Source organism: Hemibagrus wyckioides, linkage group LG16 (genome assembly GCF_019097595.1).
Source record: "Hemibagrus wyckioides isolate EC202008001 linkage group LG16, SWU_Hwy_1.0, whole genome shotgun sequence".
In the NCBI taxonomy this organism is placed as follows: Eukaryota; Metazoa; Chordata; class Actinopteri; order Siluriformes; family Bagridae; genus Hemibagrus; species Hemibagrus wyckioides.
This window is the reverse complement of record NC_080725.1, coordinates 18,597,737-18,609,814: the sequence shown is the minus strand read 5'-3', so window position 1 is coordinate 18,609,814 and position 12,078 is coordinate 18,597,737. Positions and strand designations below refer to the sequence as shown.

Sequence of the window (12,078 nt, the reverse complement as noted above, 5' to 3'; positions counted from 1 at the left end):
GGAACACCCCACAAGAGCTGCAGTTTTGGAGATGCTCTGATTCGGTGGCCTAGCCATCACAATTTGGCCCTTCGTCAAACTCGCTCAAATCCTTACGCTTGCCCATTTTTCCAGCTTCTAACACATCAACTTTGAGGACAAAATGTTCACTTGCTGCCTAATATATCCCACCCACTAACAGGTGCCATGATGAGGAGATAACTAGTGCTATTCACTTCACCTCTCACTGCTCATAATGTTATGCCTGATCTGTGTACCATGTCACTATCTAAACATTCTTGCAGACTTCATAGAAAAAGCCACTGGCATCTTTCAGCAGGAAAGTGCACCCTCCCAAAAGTGTTCAGGATTGGTTTAATGAACAGGACTATGAGCTGAAGGTGTTGACATGGCCTCCAAATTCCACAGATCTCAATCTGATCGAGCATCTGTGGGACATGCTGGACAAACAAGTCCGATCCATGGAGGCCCCAACTCACATCTAACAGGAATTAAAGGATCTGTTGCTAATTTAGACAGGTGGTTTTAATATTATGAACGATCATGTATATGATTCATAGATCACTATCACATACATTAACTGCAAATAACCCAATTTAAAAGCATAAACAAGCTTGTTCTGCAATGATTCTCTAATCCCCAGTATGTATTATTGACTTATGCCCAGTATTCCTAGGATAGGATCCAGATCCAGCACAACCCTGACCAGAATAAAGCAGTTAATAAAAATGAATATTTTGATTTTAAAAAACTATTTGAAATCAATAACTTAGTTTTGTTCGTGTTTAAATTTGCTTTCTTTTCTCAGTCAGTGTTTCGCTTTTCATGGGTTTTGTTGTATCAAAGACCTGAGGATTGTCATTGAAGCATGTCATGGTTAAGCCTGTTTAATAATATAGTATCCGACATGGATAAGATATACTGTACAGGTATTTCTTTACCTATTTTTTTTTAGTTTATTAAGCAAGTTCATCCACACCATCGGAATTGTCTTTGTATCAGGGAGTTAAAGTTTGAATAAATTCTAAAGACTGACGTGTGCAGATTTTATTTATCTATAGAAAAACTACTAACGATATATGTACTGTACTTGTTATTATCTGGAATAATACTGATTTCTTTGATGCCCCTTACTAATTCGATCCTTCTAGCTAACAAACTAATTTAAAAGCATGAAGTGTACGTTACACACAGTGTTGTCTGGGTTTTCTATCCTGAGCAGATTTTCACAGTGGTTAAGGTAAAATCGCAATGTGTAAATGTAGACTGTGTATAAATGGGAATTAGTTTTATTTGTTTTGACAGGCACTGAATATTTGCTCTGTTATCTCTATAGTTTATTTTACATATTTGTTCCAGACTGTCGTACTATGCAGACAAGGTAATTTCATTATTATTATTTGATTTAAGACCATTTTATTATTGTACATTGATTTATGAGGCTAAGATGCTTGCATCCCTAAACTCCAGAAACAAATCACGTTTTTGTGCTGAGTTTCATTCAGTGCTATTCAGGTTGTTTTGCATCTAACCTCCTGTGCTGTATTTGGTGTCCTTATAGTGCATGATTAATTTTGTCTTATATTCAGTTCTGTTGTGTTTACCTTCTTCATCTTGCGATACTCATTGCAGTTTTGTTTATAGATTTGTCATATTTATTCTTTCTCCTCTGTTAATTCTGATTAATATATGTTATTAATGTGTCCTTTATTTTATTCCTGTTATTATTATTATTATTATTATTGTTATTATTATTATTATTGTTGTTATTATTATTATTATTATTATTATTATTATTATTATTATTATTATTATTATTATTATTATGGGTGATATGTCGGTACAGCAGTTAGTGTTGGTGCAGGAGTATTTTTTATGGTTATGGACATATAAATGAACTCATGTGTCAGCACTAGACTGTGAGGCGGCATGAAACATTTTTTTTTCTATTTTATGGACATTTATGAACATTTTATATGAGTGTGTTATGTGTGTAACACATTTTAGTGTCATCTCACACACCCACTTCCAATCAGCAAAGGCTGTTACTTAACAGATTCAGTTCAATTACATTATTTACAATTTGGGATAAACATAAAAATGTGTACATAGGACAGGAAATATATTTCAGCTGAGTCGATTCCAGTGGATTCTATCAATTGTAACTGAATCGGAAGAATACAGAAGGCTTTGAGATGAGTGTGCATTACGTTTACTATAGTATGACTGCGTCTGTATGTTTATTTGATTAGAAATCCATCGGAAATGCCTTCAAATAAACAAGATTCGGATTCGGGCCGCGAATCGATTCAGCTCGACTCAATGCAACTCAAGCTAGGCAAATGAAATAATTGTGCACTTGTATCGTCGAAGTATTTTAAATAGAGTATAATACATTCTCGAAAATGCTTCACGTTTCATATACTACAAAAAAAAAAACGTTTTCTCTAAAAGAGTCGTTTGAAAAGAATCTGTTCAGTCGAATCGAATCACCAGAATGATTCAATCAAATCTCCTTCTTTTACGTCTCAGGCAGAACCCGTTACCTTAGCTACTAGGCGTTAGCGATGTTAGCTTGTTATCGGAATATTTATGTTTATTTAAATAATACGGGTTTATACGCTTAAATTCGATCATTCAGGTCTGTGTTTGTTTTTCTCTTCTAGTTATTATTTTTCCCTAATATTACCTGGCATCTCTTCCTCCTCTCTCTCCATATAAGCAATGAGGCATCCACAGGCGGACATTTAAAATGCTGCATCTTCGGACAGTTTGAAGAAAAGGAGGATTTTATTATATATATATATATTTTTTATTTTTATTCCTTCACGTCCAGTTAAGGTAAGCGCAATGGTTTCTGCCGTGAAATACATGCATTAAAAACATTAGAATAAAAACAAATAAATAAATAATAAATAGGCTTTTAAAAAGGATCAGGCTGACAAGCGTCATGTTTTCAGAGGGATGGAAAAATAGGATTTTTCTTTAATAATTGTGAATAAATAAGCATTTTTAAGGATTGCTAATAAACATTAATGTTTATTTTTCCCATACTGGAAATTATTAATGGCTTTTAAATCATTTTCCTGGGTGTCCTCAATTTGACTTTGTTTTCGGCATTGTAGTGTTTATTTTCCTTCCCTTTAAGATATTCATAATGATTATTAATTATTGATTAATTAATTTAATTTTATTCATGTTAGTTACGCCTGATGAGTGTGTGGAGGGATAAATTGCAGAAGCGCGTGCCCGCGGGTATCTGCGCGCGCTCTCGCCATTGGTGTGTTTATCCCGTGATAAAGCAACAGGAAGTTACCGTTTCCTTGAAGGAACTGCTGGTGCAGGCTTGTCGCTTTTTGTTTGTTTGCAGAGTCTGCAATCTTTCTTATCCTATGGCTTTTGTGTCCTGATTTAAAGAAGATATTGTTGATATTTACAGTAAAACAATTTTTAAGAGCATCTGAGCAAACAGACAAGAAAGAAAGTGTAAAGCAATGGTCTTCATTTTTAGTGGGAAAAAAAAACTTACAGTAAAATGATGCAATTGTATTTGCCTTGTAATGATGGAAGGACACACTGGTTGTATTGTTGTCGTACAGTTTCAAGGTTCCTGGTTCGATCCTGAACTCGGGTTACCGTCTGTCTGAAGTTTAATCCATGTGTAACTCGTGCCCTTGTGAGTATCCTCACCTCTAACATCTAACAGACATGCCTGTAGGTGGATTAGTTGTGATAAATCACCCCTAGGTGTGAATGAGTGTTTGTACGTCTCCAGGGGTGTTCCGTAAATAGGCCCTGGATCCACCATGACCATGATCAAGATGAAGCAGTAACTGAAAGTGATTTTGTGTGATCATGACATATGATATATTGGAGTTCCAGATTGCCAGAGCCATTGCACCTTTCATAAGTTTCTCCCACCATGGAGTTTTCCACAGCTGTGCCATATCCTGGAACTGAGGTCGGGATTCATGCTGGACTTAATGCCGTGATACACACTAGCCCATAATATAGAAATCATGAACATGCATTTTTATGATTGCGTAAGTATTCACCCGTCTTGTAGGTTCTGGTTCATGAAGTTAGTCTGGTTCATGATTACAGGTTGTGCATGTTGCAGCTGTATTTACAGTCAAAGATTTTGAATAGGGTGAATAACAGAGGATGAATGCTTATGCATCTGAAAAAGGACACTTCAACTCCAAATATTTAACAGTATTTTTGAGATCTCCTGAGATTTCATGCGATAAATTGATAAGGGAAAGCTCCAGTGACCACTCAGATGAAGGACTTCCTAACCCCTTTCTTTTAATCTCTGGAGCATTAGCAGTGAGCACCAGAGACCAGACATCCATTTACGTCCATTATTGGTCCTCTATCTGAAATTCCTCATAAAATGAAATCCATTAGTCCATTTTAATTGCTGGTCCTGGTTCGCCTAGCTGAGGCTCCTAAATACAAATTGTTTTTGGTCCATTTTAGGAATGTGACCACATTAAGTAAGTAAACATTTCTAAATCCTAGAAATCCATTAAGTTCCATAAACATCTGGCCAACATGTCTTTTTCATGTCTTCTAACAACTTTGTGTTCCTGGGGCTCCTAGTAAATACATTATTTACTGTATATGATCAATATGATGCATCAAATTGTATTTGTATTAAAAGATGCCAGAGGTTTTTATGCCCAGAGCACATGTTGATGGTTTTCTTTTTCTAGCACGCCTACACTGATAAAATACTGAACTGAGACCAAAAAAAAGGCTGGCACTGGATTTAAAAAATTTTTTTTTTTACCATACTTTGGTTAAAATCATCAATGAATAAACGCTAAAAACATCAAATGATCTAGTTCCAGTCTGTCCAGGTTCAGTATGCCAGTGGTCACAGCTTCCTGTCCATGGCTGACCAAGAACTCGATGTGGTCTCCTACTGTTTAAGCTGATCCACCTCAAGTCAATCTGAGATGTTTTTCTGCTCACCACAGTCATATAGAATGGTTATTTGGTTTATTTAACATTCTCCCTTTGACTTCTTTCATTAGCTCACTGGATGTGTTTTGGTTTTTTTGCACCGTTACCCAAACCAGCCCATCTAGCACCAAGGCCACAGTCAACCGAGCCACTGAGATCACATGTTTTCTCCATTCTTATCAATATTAACTAAAGTCATTGATCTGTATCTGTGATTTTATGCATTGTGTTGCTGTCACACGATTGGCTGATAATGGCACGAATGAAGAGTCTTACGGATATTCCTATCCAGTGTTCCATCTTCTTTAGTGCCCCAGAGCACTGGAGCAGAGCCACTGTGGGGTACTTGAGCAAAGCCCTTAACCCTTTAACACCCCACAGTGGCAGCTTGGTGGTCCTAAGCCTTGAACTCCCAACCTGCTGAGCCCAGACCCTAAACCACTGAGCCACCACAACCAGCCTGAAAATATTTAGCCCAGGTGCACACATTCTCTACTAACCTTAGCATTTATCATTCACTGGAGCTTCGTCGTTGTGCTTTGACAGGAGCTGCAGTGCATTAGTGATGTAATCAATGAGACTAATCTGATTGTACAGATCCATTAGTCAGTCTCCCTGCTCATCTGAGCAGCTTTTAGTCATCCTCTAATCTTCACTACTGTCCCATCACTACTTGGAAGGTTTTATAGAAATCCAGATGTTAGGTTTAGCTTAAAAAAACACCTCAATCTTCGTCTCACCGCTGATCAATATGAACAGTCCAACTGGAAATGGATCCCAAACCTTTCCCAGCCCAGGAAGTGGAAATAAGAGATAAAGCATCTTTAGTCCCTGAGGATTTTAACTGATGCCTTCTGATGAAGTTTGTGCATGTGTGCTTGTGCATGCATGTGTGGGTGCATGTGCGTGTGTTTGTGCGTTCATATGTGTGTGTGTGTGTGGGTGTGTAATAATCCCTGAATGAGGAGAGGAGAGTGTGATGCAACAGCCGTGAAGACAGCTGATTAGCACTTAGATTTATGTCATTAGTATTATGCAACAACAGATACAACATGAGAAACAATGCATCAATATTCTACCAAATAATAAGAGATATTCAACAAACAGTAATAACTGCATGACTGATGTAAAACCTCGTTTAAATTTACTCCAGCATGTGTTGTGATGTTGCAGAAAAGCTCAGGAGGGATTCGCAGAGGACCATTTAGTGAAATGAAAAGTGGGAGTGGAGAAGTGTAAGTGTGTGCATGCGTCTGTGTCTTGAGACACAGGATTTCTCTTGGGGGACAAACTGTTCTGCAAAGCCATTGTTTAATGTAAAAGCCATGAAAGGCATGAAAGTAGACTAACAATAGCATGAAGGAGGATCAAACACTAATACATTGTTTTTTAAAACTGTGTTTCTCTATCAAGACTCCACTATTCTTCACTAATAGAAATCCATAAGCAGCTTTTTCTTCCTGGCTTAAAGGAGTAATGACCGTAATGCATTACACATAGAGGAGTGTACTTCGTGAGATAATATCAGTTTTTATTTTATTTCAAGGTTTATTCAGTTTTAAGCTATGATGTTGGAAGGGGAACACTGTTCTATTCAGCATACGTACATGAAGTTTCCATACCTCAACTTTACAACTACTAATCAGCGTTTTCCTTATTAGCCTTTTAGTGTAACCTGTGTAGTTTAAGGAACAGGATGAAGGATGCTGTAATAAGTAAACATCAGCAATCACACAACTGCAGATCACAACCAGGAAGTCTAGACATGAGCTATTGAATAGCACGGAAACACGACACGAGACTTCGCTATGAGACACAGGAATGCTAAAATAAGCAAACCAATCAGGAACAATTACAAAGCAGGTGCAACAATGACAAGACAAGGTTGAGACAAGACACAAATAAAAACAAATGCACGTGATGTTCAAAACAAAACAAAACATAAAGCAAGGAAGCAGATCTGTCCATGCTGGGAACCATGACGTACGCTGAGACGGGGGATTCATGGCAGAAGGATGATTGATAAAAAGTAACAAGCCTCATTTATCATTTAACAGTTCTTTAGTAATAGGTCAATGTTTTCATTGGTCAAGCTGAGCTAAATATTCCCACAAGATTTACAGAAGTTTCCCACTGATGTTCTCCATGCTCATGTGCGTACTATCCGGACGAAAGTTTGCAGACACTAGACCATCACAGCCATAAGAGGTTCTTCTTCCACTTGTAAGATTTCCTTTCACTGGATCTAAGAGGTTGAAACACTGTTCCAGCATGACCATGCACCGGTGCAAAAAGTACAGAGCTCCATGGTGTGTTACGGTTGGTGTGGAAGAACTCAAGCATCCTAAACAGAGCCCTGACTCTGACTCAACCCCACTGAACACCTCTGTGATGAACTGGAACACCGACTGAACCCCAGACCTCCTCACCCAACATCAGTATCACGAATCCCCACAGCTACACTCCAAAATCTAGTAGAAATCCTCCCTTTAGCTTATTGTAACAGTAGATGAGGACTAAATCCGGTCAGCTGAGCACAAATTTTTTGGCCATACACGACCATGTATGTTAATAAATTCTCACGGTGCTGTTGGTACATTACAGTGAGTCACTAAATGTTAAATAAGCAGCTACTTTGAATATGAATTTCCATGCATTTTTTAAGCGAGAAAAATATGAGGACTTCTTACTCAGCTAAACACAGGATGTGTTTCACTGTTCGAGTAAATGAGTGAGGAGGATGTTGAATGAGTGCTTTTAAGTGAGCAAATATAACACAACTCTTAGTGTACTCTGTGTGTGTGTGTGTGTGGAACAGAACAGAACAGAGCATCAGAGGATTTTAACCACGATGGAGCAGAGAGGTTCGTTGCTGTGGAAACGGCACCAAAGGGCCTGATTGGGCGTTGGCTTCTCATGCTGCTCCGAGATAAAGAATTACAGTTAGGGTGGAGAGAGAAGAGGGGTGGAGTCAGAGAGAGAGAGAGAGAGAGGAAAGATAGACAGGAGCAAAGGAATAGAGAGAAGCAAGAAATTTCTATATATGTGGAAAGAGAAAGAGAAAGGTGAAGTAAAAAGAAAAACAAATTGAAAGGAGCTTGAGGAAAAGAAAGAGAGAAAAGTGTAAGGCCGTGGACCAGAAGAGCAGGATGAGAGGAAGTGTGTGCCTGTCAGTGTAGGATTTCCTAGTCGGCATGGAACGCCGAGCCGCATGGGTTTGTTGCATCTTTATTTCTCTTCTTATTATTTCTTACTGTTGTCTCTCCTCCACCGATGTTCTTCCTCTGTAATCATGTGCTTTTTCCTCTGTAATCATGTGTGTTTTTCAGCAACTGAGCCTGGCTGAAACAGATTAGTAGCGTGACTAACCATGTGGTAAAGTCAAAAATAGCTCAGTGATATGAGTGATCATTTCAGGAACAGAAATTAAGGTGATATGATATATGATATGATAAGCAAAAATAATATGATAAGCAAAAAAAAAAAAATATATATATATATATATATAGATTAACAGATTAAAATACAATAAATGAAAAAAAAGTAAAGAAAAATTTAAATAAATATTTTTCTGTGTAATATATTTTTCTATGTGACATAATAATAATAATAATTATTATTAATATTATTTATGAATGATTTACATAACTAATATAGAAAACAAAAGCTGAATGTTATGGTAAATGAATATATATTTGGGTTAGTTTGAAACTTTTTCAACTTCTCACGGTGTGAGATGTTTAGCAGTTCCTCTACAGTGTGACTTATTGGCTTTTGAAAAGACTGTGAACATACTATCTTTGTGAAAGCTGAATCAGTAACAGTGTAAAAAAAGGTCCTTCCCCATGCATGCTAATCTGAGCTGAAGCTGGATGCTAGTGTGAATAAGACTAAACTGAAATACAACTTTTCTCTAACGTGAATATTTATTTAGTGTTTATTATTCAGCATTTCCTTTCCCAACAGCAAGACAGATGTGGAATTAAAAGATGACGACACTTTATATTTACACAGCAGTCAGTTTTAAACATCATATCGTTTTAATACACGCTCATGCTGTTTGTTAAGGAATTTAGCATGTTACCATGCGCATAACACTTTGTTTTGGGAACCAATTCTGCTTCGAGAAAAATAGCTGGTTTAGACCTGGACAGAAAAGAAAAGTGTTGATCTAGTTAATCTGCAGTGTGTGTGTGTGTGTGTGTGTGTGAGAGAGAGAGAGAGAGAGAGAGAGAGAGAGCGAGAGAGAGGATCCCAGGCCCATACAAGATGGAGAAGCATGAGATAAGGACAGCTGGATCAGGACATGTCAAGAACAGGAAGCCAGCTCTCTCTGTGCGTATGTGTGTGTGTGTGTGTTTATGAGAGAGAGAGAGTGAGAGAGAGAGACCTCATTTCCATTTGCTGTGCAAGCAAACAGGACATGCATTTATTCAGATATCACTGAGTTATACTGTATGTCTCCTCAATAATAAGGAATAAAACATTAGCTTGTTCACATGTAGCATGCACTCAGACTTGAACCTGATTATCGGATCAAATATCGTCCAGGCAGTAGGTCAAACAGGAGACGTCTGAAGAAAGACATTTCCCAAATTGAACTGGGATTGAAGAGCGTCTGATGCAGATGGGTCCCTCGGCCACCGTTTGCCTCTCTGGTGATAAATCATGTCAGTAGAGCAGCTTTAAGTTGGATGAAACGGCATGGGGGTGTTCTACTAGACGTCCTTCACGCCTCAGTGACCCGTAACAGAACCATATAGGCTAACTAACCAGCTGGAACTAAAAAGCCGAGCAGAAAGGAGCAGATATTAGAACAGGAGTTAAATTAGAAATAAGCTAAATGAATATGGATATGATGATGTATTGGTATGATGATAAGGGTAAGTTAGGTCAGTTGCTTTAAACAATATTCTAGCAATGAATAAAGACTCAAGTTGCCGCGGTATTGATATGTGGGCTTTTATGTCCTATTGAAAATAGGAAGCTGTAAGCAGATACTCTGATGTACTTGTAGTTCAGGCTTGTGTGAAATATGATTTAAAAAAATGAAATATTTAAACCAGTCATATAACAGGACATGGTTATAAGTTCAGACTGCAAATAGTGAAGGTTGCAGAGGTAAGTCTCTGTGTGAAAGATCCAGGCTGGTGGATAACTCTGAGTGATTGATATCAGGTTCAGTGCATGCTTTTGTCCTGGAGTCACCCTGATTATACCACATTATAGCCTGTTTTCTAGCCAATGCTGTTTTAATCCCTTATATATTCAGCTACCTGTCACTTCCCGCCAACCAGACGGCTCTATTTTTTTTGCTCCAACTAACTTCATGTATCACATGTGGCATAACTCACTAAGAGGAAAGCGCTATCTGCCCTCTTCTACACACCTGAGCTTACATAGGCTAGTGTCTCTGTGATGGGGAGAGAGAGTATGATACACCTCCCACCCCAAGAGCAGGGTCAATTTTACTCTCTAATCTCCCACCCACAGGCGGCTTTGTCCTCGTAGGGATTCAGTCTCTTAAAATGGATTAGAAATATTCCAGTGATCACGTGAATGCCACTCAGGAGCCAAAAATCCAGAGGGTCCTCAGTTTAGTTACAATGGTGGAAATCACCACCCACCATTATCCAAGTACATTTATTATGGTTTATTATCTTGTTTATAAAATAAGTATGTACATTGCATTTTTTTTGGAGTACAGTAAAAGGTTGTCAAAGTTTGACAATTACACACACACACACACACACACACACTGAGATATTACTGTTAGTAAATTTAAAGGTATAAATATTTTACCGGTGTGTCTCTAGTCTTTGAAATGAATTACTTTTTACATTATTTGTAGAATTAGCTCACTAAATACAGCTTCTCTCTCAAGGTTGTGAGTTCAGTCCTAGGGCAGTGATGGGTCAGTGATTAAAGGCGTTGGGTTAATGATCAAAAGGTCAAATGTTCAAACCCATGGGCAAGATCCTTAATACTCCCTCCTGACCCGGTGCTCTGACCCCAACTTCTTAACAAGCCAGCATATCCAAAGAAAATCATTTCAGTGTACTGTATATGTGCAACAAATTAAGGCTCATTTTATTTATTTTCAGCTCAGTTGTTTGACTAAAATCGGTTCGGCTGTTAATCATATCAGTAATGTTGCAAAGTGGGAAGCATATGGAAATATCTACAGTCTAGTTTATGAAGCCTTTATTAATGTGAGTTATGTAGGTAATAAGCTCGCAGAAGTCATTTTCATTCTGCATAAATGCTAATTGTGTTTGTCCTTCCTCTGCTTCACATGGTACTGGATCAGGAAGCATGCTTTTAGCCACTAGCAAGATATCCAACAGCAAGCACGAAAGAAAACCTATGCAGTTTTTGCCGATAAAGCATCTTTCTCCCCTTCCCCATCTGAAGGGAAGTGAATTCAGAAAGCCCGCAGGCTCTCAGACTGTACTCTCGGTTAGCTGAATGTGCTCATGCCATAAAATATTCAAAGCAGCGGTTTCCACATCTTTGGATGAAATTGAAATACGGCTAATTAGCACAATTTGTTGAAATCAGATGCGAAAGACTGCCGAAATCTAATATTCTCAAACGCCACAATGCTATAAATCTCTAAGAAATCATCAAGTCTTTGTCATTTAATAGATAGAAGCGTAAAAGGACTTTGAAGAACAGGCCTCTCTTAGCAGTTAGCACTGATATTACCTGCATTAGCAGGCTATACTATTTTAAGTGTTTTCATCCCTGGTACTTGTAGTACAAGAGAGCACAGCTCAGATGGTTATAGAATGATGGAGTTTCTAAGCTGATATGATTTAAACGCTTCTTGGCAGTTCACTCAGACAGGAGTGTCTGTGTTTGACCTGGATTATGTTTAGGCTGAAACAGAGGAATAGAGTCAGCCATCTTCTTCCCACCGCCTCAGCCTAGGGCAAGAAAACATATTTATGACAAAACAGGATGTGGCCTCCCACCTTCCGATGAGTTACACCACCTTCTTCCAGACAGACACTCAGACAGTCCTGACACAGTGGCTGCTTGGAAATGGGATTTTTTTTATTTTGCACACTTGAGAGAGACTAGAAAACGTATTTATGATGCTCT

General features: G+C 38.1%; 1 protein-coding gene across 7 annotated transcripts in view; it reads left to right on the top strand.

Moving 5' to 3' along the window:
• The first annotated feature begins 2,501 nt into the window (after window positions 1–2,501).
• dmtn (dematin actin binding protein) overlaps window positions 2,502–12,078 on the top strand; it is a 29,758-nt gene continuing 20,181 nt past the window's right edge. For 3 of the 7 annotated variants that reach the window (XR_009206917.1, XM_058412585.1, XM_058412582.1), the window contains exon 1: window positions 7,949–8,186. The gene's annotated coding sequence lies outside the window, so the exon portion shown is untranslated. Of the gene's footprint in view, window positions 2,842–7,948; window positions 8,187–8,300; window positions 8,403–12,078 lie in introns of those variants that run through there. The other 4 variants (XM_058412587.1, XM_058412584.1, XM_058412586.1 and 1 more) reach the window with 2 other exon arrangements.